The sequence below is a fragment of the Phoenix dactylifera genome, unplaced genomic scaffold (genome assembly GCF_009389715.1).
Source record: "Phoenix dactylifera cultivar Barhee BC4 unplaced genomic scaffold, palm_55x_up_171113_PBpolish2nd_filt_p 000243F, whole genome shotgun sequence".
Classification (NCBI taxonomy): domain Eukaryota; kingdom Viridiplantae; phylum Streptophyta; class Magnoliopsida; order Arecales; family Arecaceae; genus Phoenix; species Phoenix dactylifera.
The window spans coordinates 693,229-700,721 of NW_024067740.1; the positions used below are offsets into that span (position 1 = coordinate 693,229).

General features: G+C 47.1%; 1 non-coding gene across 1 annotated transcript; it reads right to left on the reverse strand.

The window, feature by feature from the left end:
• Nucleotides 1–6,332: 6,332 nt before the first annotated feature.
• LOC120105268 lies at nucleotides 6,333–6,438 on the reverse strand. Its single transcript, XR_005507665.1, has one exon. It is a non-coding gene; the product is annotated as a small nucleolar RNA R71 (small nucleolar RNA).
• Between the last annotated feature and the right edge of the window lie 1,055 nt (nucleotides 6,439–7,493).

Consider the following 7,493-nt stretch of genomic DNA (forward strand, 5'->3'; position numbering starts at 1 on the left):
GTCGTTCTAGAGTATGATGTTGTCAGCGCCCGCGCCGGAACCCACTCACACCGGCACCGCCACCGACATCGGACAAGCAAAGAGAGAACAAACGGATAAGCACTCTCTCGTTCCCTCGACACCGGACTCAAGGATCACCACTTCGCTTCCGCTGCGAAGGGCAAAAGATTACCCCTGGTATCAGTAGGGTAAAACACTTGAGCACCGCAGCAGATTATCAAAGATCAAAGGAAGAAGAAGGAAGAAAATAGCAAAGCAAACACAAAGATGTAACGAGGTTCGGCTACAAGTAGCCTACGTCCTCCACCGCTCCAAATCTCAACTAGGATGAACAGATTACAGAGATAGCACACACCAGAACGATCACAAGTGATCGATCTACAAGAGATTCACACAGAATTCCCTTTGCACAAGAAGTAGGATCCCAATCCTCTTCTTCTCTAGAACCCTAGCCTCACAAACAAGAGTCTCTCTCAAATATACGGCAATCTCTCTCACCCTAGGGCTCTTATGAGTCCTATATATAGTCTCAAGACCTTAAGATGATCATAGCCGTCGAAATGCCACCAAAAACACCAAAGAAAACTCGTCCGTATGATTTCCCGCAAGCTCGAGTCGACTCGACTTTAGTTCGAGTTGACTCGGGCACGTCTGGACAACTTCCAGTATAACTGGCATGATCTTGGGTCGACTCGACTGTGGCTCGAGTCGACTCGACGATGCTTCGAGTCGACTCGACTGTAGCTCGAGTCGACTCTGACAGTCCAGACAGAAACATGATTTTTCGGCTTTTCTCCTTCCGGATCGACTCGACAGGCCTCGAGTCGACTCGACTGTTCCCGAGTCGACTCGACTGTAGCTCGAGTCGACTCTGACAGTCCGCCAGACAGAACTATGCAGAATTGATTCTCCTTCAATTCTATTCATCACCAATGGTCTCCACATACCCCAACAATCTCCCACTTGGAGACCTTGGGTATATCCTCTTGTTACTTGGTTCCACTCTGTGCTTCCACTGAAACTGGATCATCCTAGTGAAGTTGGTACGATGCCTCCTCAACGTCTTCAAGCATGAAGACCAACAGAAGCTGAACAACTCCTCAGCTTCTCCACCGTGACGACCTTCGTCAACATATCTGCAGGATTCTGACTTGTATGAATTTTCTCCAACTTGACGAGTCCCTGCTCGAGCAATGACCTCACGAAGTGGTACCGTATGTCAATATGCTTCGTCCTTGAATGGAAAGCTGAATTCTTTGCCAGATGAATTGCACTTTGACTATCTGAATATAATATGCAATCCTTCTGCTCCTTCCCAAGCTCCTTCATCAAGCCTTGAAGCCATATTAGTTCCTTGCACGCCTCTGTGCTGCCACATACTCCGCCTCCGTAGTCGACAATGCAACAACTGGTTGCAGCCTGGAAATCCAACTGACGGCTCCACTGCCCAAGGTGAACAAGTATCCTGTCGTGCTCCTCCTGCTGTCCAAGTCCCCTGCCATGTCTGAGTCCACAGAGCCCTGTAACCGGATCTCAGAACCTCCATAGCACAATGACATGTGCTCAGTGCCTCTCAGATACCTTAGTATTCATTTGACCGCGCGCCAATGCTCCAAGTCTGGGCAGCTCATAAAGCGACTCACAACTCCCACTGCTTGAGCAATGTCTGGTCTCGTACACACCATAGCGTACATCAAGCTCCCCACCGCCGATGCATACGGGATTTTTGACATATTGAGCTCCTCCACCCGCGTCTTCGGACTTTGCCCTTTTGAAAGCTTAAAGTGGGCACCCAGCGGTGTGCCAACAGGTTTGGCACCCTCCATGCAGAATCTTCTGAGTACTCGGCTGATGTACTCCGCCTGAGATAGTCTGAGGATATGTTTAGACCTATCTCTGCTGATCCGCATCCCAAGGATCTGTTTCGCTGCTCCTAGATCCTTCATTGCAAATTTTCTTGACAGCTTCAGCTTCAATTTTGCAATCTCATGCATGCTAGCTCCTGCAACTAACATGTCATCAACATACAATAGCAAGATAATGTAAGATGTACCGAAGTCCCGAAAGTAGCAACAGTGATCCTCCTGACATCTCCTGTATCCTATCTCAAGCATGTAACTATCGAACTTGAGATACCATTGTCTGGGCGCCTGTTTCAAACCATAGAGGCTTTTCTTTAATTTGCAGACTAAGTCACCCATGCCAGCTGCAATGTATCCCTCCGGCTGCTGCATATATATCTCCTCATCGAGATCTCCGTGGAGAAAGGCCGTTTTCACATCAAGTTGCTCTAAGTGAAGATCCTCTACTGCCACCATGCTCAGCACCGCCCGAATAGAATTCATCTTGACTACAGGAGAAAAGATCTCTGTGAAGTCGATACCTGCTTTCTGCTGAAATCCTTTTACAACCAGACTGGCCTTGTACCGCTTCTTCCCACCCTGCTCTTCCTTCAGCCTGTAAACCCATTTGTTTGACAGTGCTTTCTTCCCCTTGGGCAGATCCACCAAATCCCACGTTTGATTCTGCTCCAATGACTTCATCTCATCATCCATGGCCAACTCCCACTCCTTCCTGGTATCAACCTCCAATTTCTCCGTGACGCATTCAGGTTCGCCATTATCTGTGAGCAGCAAATAACTAAGAGTCCCATCATACCTTTGAGGAGGCTTCCCATGAGTACTATGAGTGGACCTTCTTAGTTGTGGAGGGGGTGCCAATGCTTCAGGATCTTGCTCTGACTGAGTCTTATGACCAGAATTTGTAGACACCTCTTCAGGATCCACAAAACACGGCTCAACAGGTTTTGTTTCTGATTCATAGCTCTGCTGCATTTTTTCATTGAATACCACATCATTACTACGAATGATCTTCCTGTGTTCGGGATCCCAAAGCCGGTACCCAAACAGTTGACCTCCGTATCCAACGAAAATGCACTTCTTTGATTTGGCGTCTAGTTTGCTTCTTTGACTGGAATCAACATGGACATAGCTAGTACAACCGAATACTCGTAAGTGCGCCAAATCAATCTTCTTCGCTGTCCATGCTTCCTCAGGAATCCCAAATTCAAGTTTCTTTGATGGCCCTCTGTTGATCAAGTAGGCAGCAGTGTTAACTGCTTCCGCCCAAAACTGCTGTGGCAATCCAGCATGTATCCTCATACTCCTGGCACGCTCATTAATTGTTCTGTTCATCCTTTCAGCAATTCCATTTTGTTGTGGTGTCCCTGGAACTGTCCTCTGCCTGACGATCCCAGCATCTGTACAGTAGTCCTCAAACTTCCTGCTACAATACTCACCACCGTTGTCCGATCTCAGGCATTTCAACCTCTATCCTGTCTCGAGTTCTACCATCGTCTGCCATCTCTTGAAGACCCCAAATACCTCTGACTTGTGCTTCAAGAAGAACACCCAAAGCTTCCTGGTAGCATCATCAATAAAAGTAACATAGTACTGAGATCCACCAATGGAAGAAACTGGTGCAGGCCCCCACACGTCCGTGTGCACGAGATCTAGCTTTTCTTGCTTCCGAGGTTTACCTTCTTTGTTGAATGAAACACGCTTCTGCTTTCCGATAACACAATCCTCACAGAAGTCCATCTCAACACTCCTGAGACCCTGCAGCTTTTCCAACTGGTGCATCACCTCCAGTCCCTGATAACTCATGTGCCCAAGTCTGCAATGCCATAACTTGGCGTCTACATCTGCTGCAGCAACTCCAATAGAGTTCTCCGTGCCGTTGGCGACATAAAGTGTCCCAACCTTCTTGCCACTAGCCACCATCAACGAACCCTTGGATATCTTCCACTGATCAGCTGTGAAAGTAGTCTTGTACCCCTGGCTCGCCAACTGTCCAACAGAAATCAGATTCCTCTGCAGTTGAGGCACGTGCCGTACGTCCTCAAGCTCAAGTGAAGATCCAGAAATCAACTTCACTTCCGCGCTTCCCCTTCCTTGTATGGTGCAAGGCTCTCCATTCCCTAGGTAGACATTGCCGAAGTCTCCCTTCTCATGGATGTAGCATGGAAAGACGCGCCCGAGTCTATCACCCAAGACTTGTCACCGATAGATAAAGATAAAACGAGGGCATCCATGTCACCGTCTTCAGCAAGATTTGCCAGATCCTTGCTGACTCCTTCGGTGTGGTCGCCTTGCTTCCCTTTAGGAGATTTGCAGTCCCTCCTAAAGTGCCCTGTCTTCCCGCAGTTCCAGCACTTCACTCTTTTATTCTGAGGTGCTCGAGACCTGCTGGATCTCGACTTCGAGTCGCTTCGAAATCGACCATCCTTCTTTTGTCTTCCCCGGTCAGAGGTGTTTAGTACACTTCCAGACGACTCCATAGCTCCAGAAGATTTCCTTCTTGCTTCCTCACTCAGAAGCACTCCCACAACGTCATCAAAGATCAACTTCCCCGTCGCCGAAGAGTTGCTCACCGCCATCACCAGGCCCTCCCAGCTATCAGGCAATCCGGAGAGGATTAGCAATGCCCGAATCTCATCGTCAAAACTAATCTCCACTGACTCCAACTGGGCCGTGAGTCCATTGAATTCGTTGAGGTATTCTGCTATGCTGCCGCCATTTTTCATACGAAGATTAAACAACCTCTTCATGAGAAATACCTTGTTTGATGCTGAGGGTTTCTCGTACATCCGCGACAATATTGCCATCAACTCCATTGTCGTCTTCTCGTTTTTGATGTTGAAGGCCACTTGGGATGCAAGTGACAATCTAATGGTGCCGAGCGTCTTCCGATCGAGGACCTCCCAGTCTTCATCGGACATCTTCTCTGGTTTCTTCGCTCTACCTCCAAGAGGTAAATAGAGATCCTTCTGGTAAAGGTAATCCTCTATTTGCATCTTCCAAAACCCGAAGTTCGTGCCATTGAACTTCTCAATTCGCAACTTTCCTTCATCCGCCATCGCAAAATACCAATAGCTCTGATACCACTTGTTGTCAGCGCCCGCGCCGGAACCCACTCACACCGGCACCGCCACCGACGTCGGACAAGCAAAGAGAGAACAAACGGATAAGCACTCTCTCGCTCCCTCGACACCGGACTCAAGGATCACCACTTCGCTTCCGCTGCGAAGGGCAAAAGATTACCCCTGGTATCAGTAGGGTAACACTTGAGCACCGCAGCAGATTATCAAAGATCAAAGGAAGAAGAAGGAAGAAAATAGCAAAGCAAACACAAAGATGTAACGAGGTTCGGCTACAAGTAGCCTACGTCCTCCACCGCTCCAAATCTTAACTAGGATGAACAGATTACAGAGATAGCACACACCAGAACGATCACAAGTGACCGATCTACAAGAGATTCACACAGAATTTCCTTTGCACAAGAAGTAGGATCCCAATCCTCTTCTTCTCTAGAACCCTAGCCTCACAAACAAGAGTCTCTCCCAAATATACGGCAATCTCTCTTACCCTAGGGCTCTTATGAGTCCTATATATAGTCTCAAGACCTTCAGATGATCATAGCCGTCGAAACGCCACCAAAAACACCAAAGGAAACTCTTCCGTATGATTTCCCGCGAGATCGAGTCGACTCGACTTTAGTTCGAGTCGACTCGGGCACGTCTGGACAACTTCCAGTATAACTGGCACGATCTCGGGTCGACTCGACTGTGGCTCGAGTCGACTCGACGATGCTTCGAGTCGACTCTGACAGTCCAGACAGAAACATGGTTTTTCGGCTTTTCTCCTCCCGGGTCGACTCGACAGGCCTCGAGTCGACTCGACTGTTCCCGAGTCGACTCGACTGTAGCTCGAGTCGACTCTGACAGTCCGCCAGACAGAACTATGCAGAATTGATTCTCCTTCAATTCTCTTCATCACCAATGGTCTCCACATACCCCAACATACGAAACCTATTACCTTTTGACCCTGAAATAGAACGAACCCTTAGGAACATTCGAGCTAAGATCAAAACATTAGGATCATCCCCACCTCTTAAGATGGCTGAAGAACAATCCAAACTCCTGAGGAAGTACTTTACTCCCACTATTTACACTTCCCCATCTTGCATTCGATTACCTGAGGTAGCAGCTGTACAATATGAAATAAAGTCTAGTGTGATCCAAATGCTTCCATCTTTTTATGGGCTCACCAACGGAGACCCATACAAATATTTAGATGAATTTCTTGAGATTTGCACCACTGTCAAGATTCAGAACTTCACTGATGATGCCCTGAAACTTAGGTTATTCTCCTTCTCCCTTAAAGATAGAGCCAAACAATGGCTGAATTCTTTAGAAGCTAACTCGATTCGTTCTTGGGATCAAATGCAACAAGAATTTCTTAAAAAATACTTTCCCATAGGAAGAACGAACCAGTTTGGACGTGCCATTACAAGCTTCTCCCAAACTGAGGGAGAAGAATTTCATGAAACTTGGGAGAGATTTAGGGACCTAATCCGTAAATGCCCTCATCATCAAATACCTAAGTGGCAACTAGTGTAATGTTTTTATGACGGATTGACAGAACGAAACCGTCAGATGATCGATGCTGCATGCGGGGGCACTTTTATGCTTCAAAATGAGCATGAAGCATGGCAATTATTTGAAAATCTTAATGAAAACTCCCTCCACCATGCTTCATGTTCTCATCAAGCACCCCCGAGTTCTCAAAGAAAAGGGACCATTTGTGAAATAAGTCATTCTATGGACCTGTCTAGCAAGGTAGATGCATTGTCTCATAAGATTGACCAACTGATGATAGGTGGGCATTACATGAACTCTTCCCAAGCACAAGTGTGTACTATTTGTTCTAGCCCATCCCACCCTATTCATGAGTGCCCCTCAGCGCCCCAATTCCCCGAACGCGTGCAAGAACACATCAATGCTGCTCAAACACAGCCCAGACCGGGTAATGACCCATTTTCCAATATATATAACCCGGGATGGCGAAATCATCCAAACTTTTCTTGGAAGCAGCAAGCTTCGAACACAGCCCAACCCTATTCCCAAAATTTTCAAAATCCTCAGAATTTTCAAACCCAACAAAATATTCATCCCTACCGTCCCTCGACTCAATTTCAACACACTTCTCCTCCACCCCAAAGAAACACAGCCTTTGAGGAGAAAGTGTTGAACGCCCTTCAAGGTTTGGAAACCATTACACAATTGGTACACTCTCACACGCAATCAATCGCCAAGCTAGAATCCCAGATGGGGCAACTAGCTAATGCACTGAACAAGCGAGAGGAAGGAAAGCTTCCAAGCCAACCACTAAGTAATCCTAGGGGACAATACATGGCTCAAGAAAATCAATTAAATGCAATTCATCATGAACAAGCCAATGCTTTGACTACCCTAAGGAGTGGACGTATAATAGACAATAAGATTGGGGAGGACAACAATAAGGAAGGTGAAGAAGAGGATAGAAATGTGTCAAATGAAAATCTAAAACCTTCTTCTTCTTCTTCGGCTAGTCCATCTTCTGCCAAAACTCACATCCCAAAGGCCCCATTTCCTGAAGCTCTTACTTCACCCT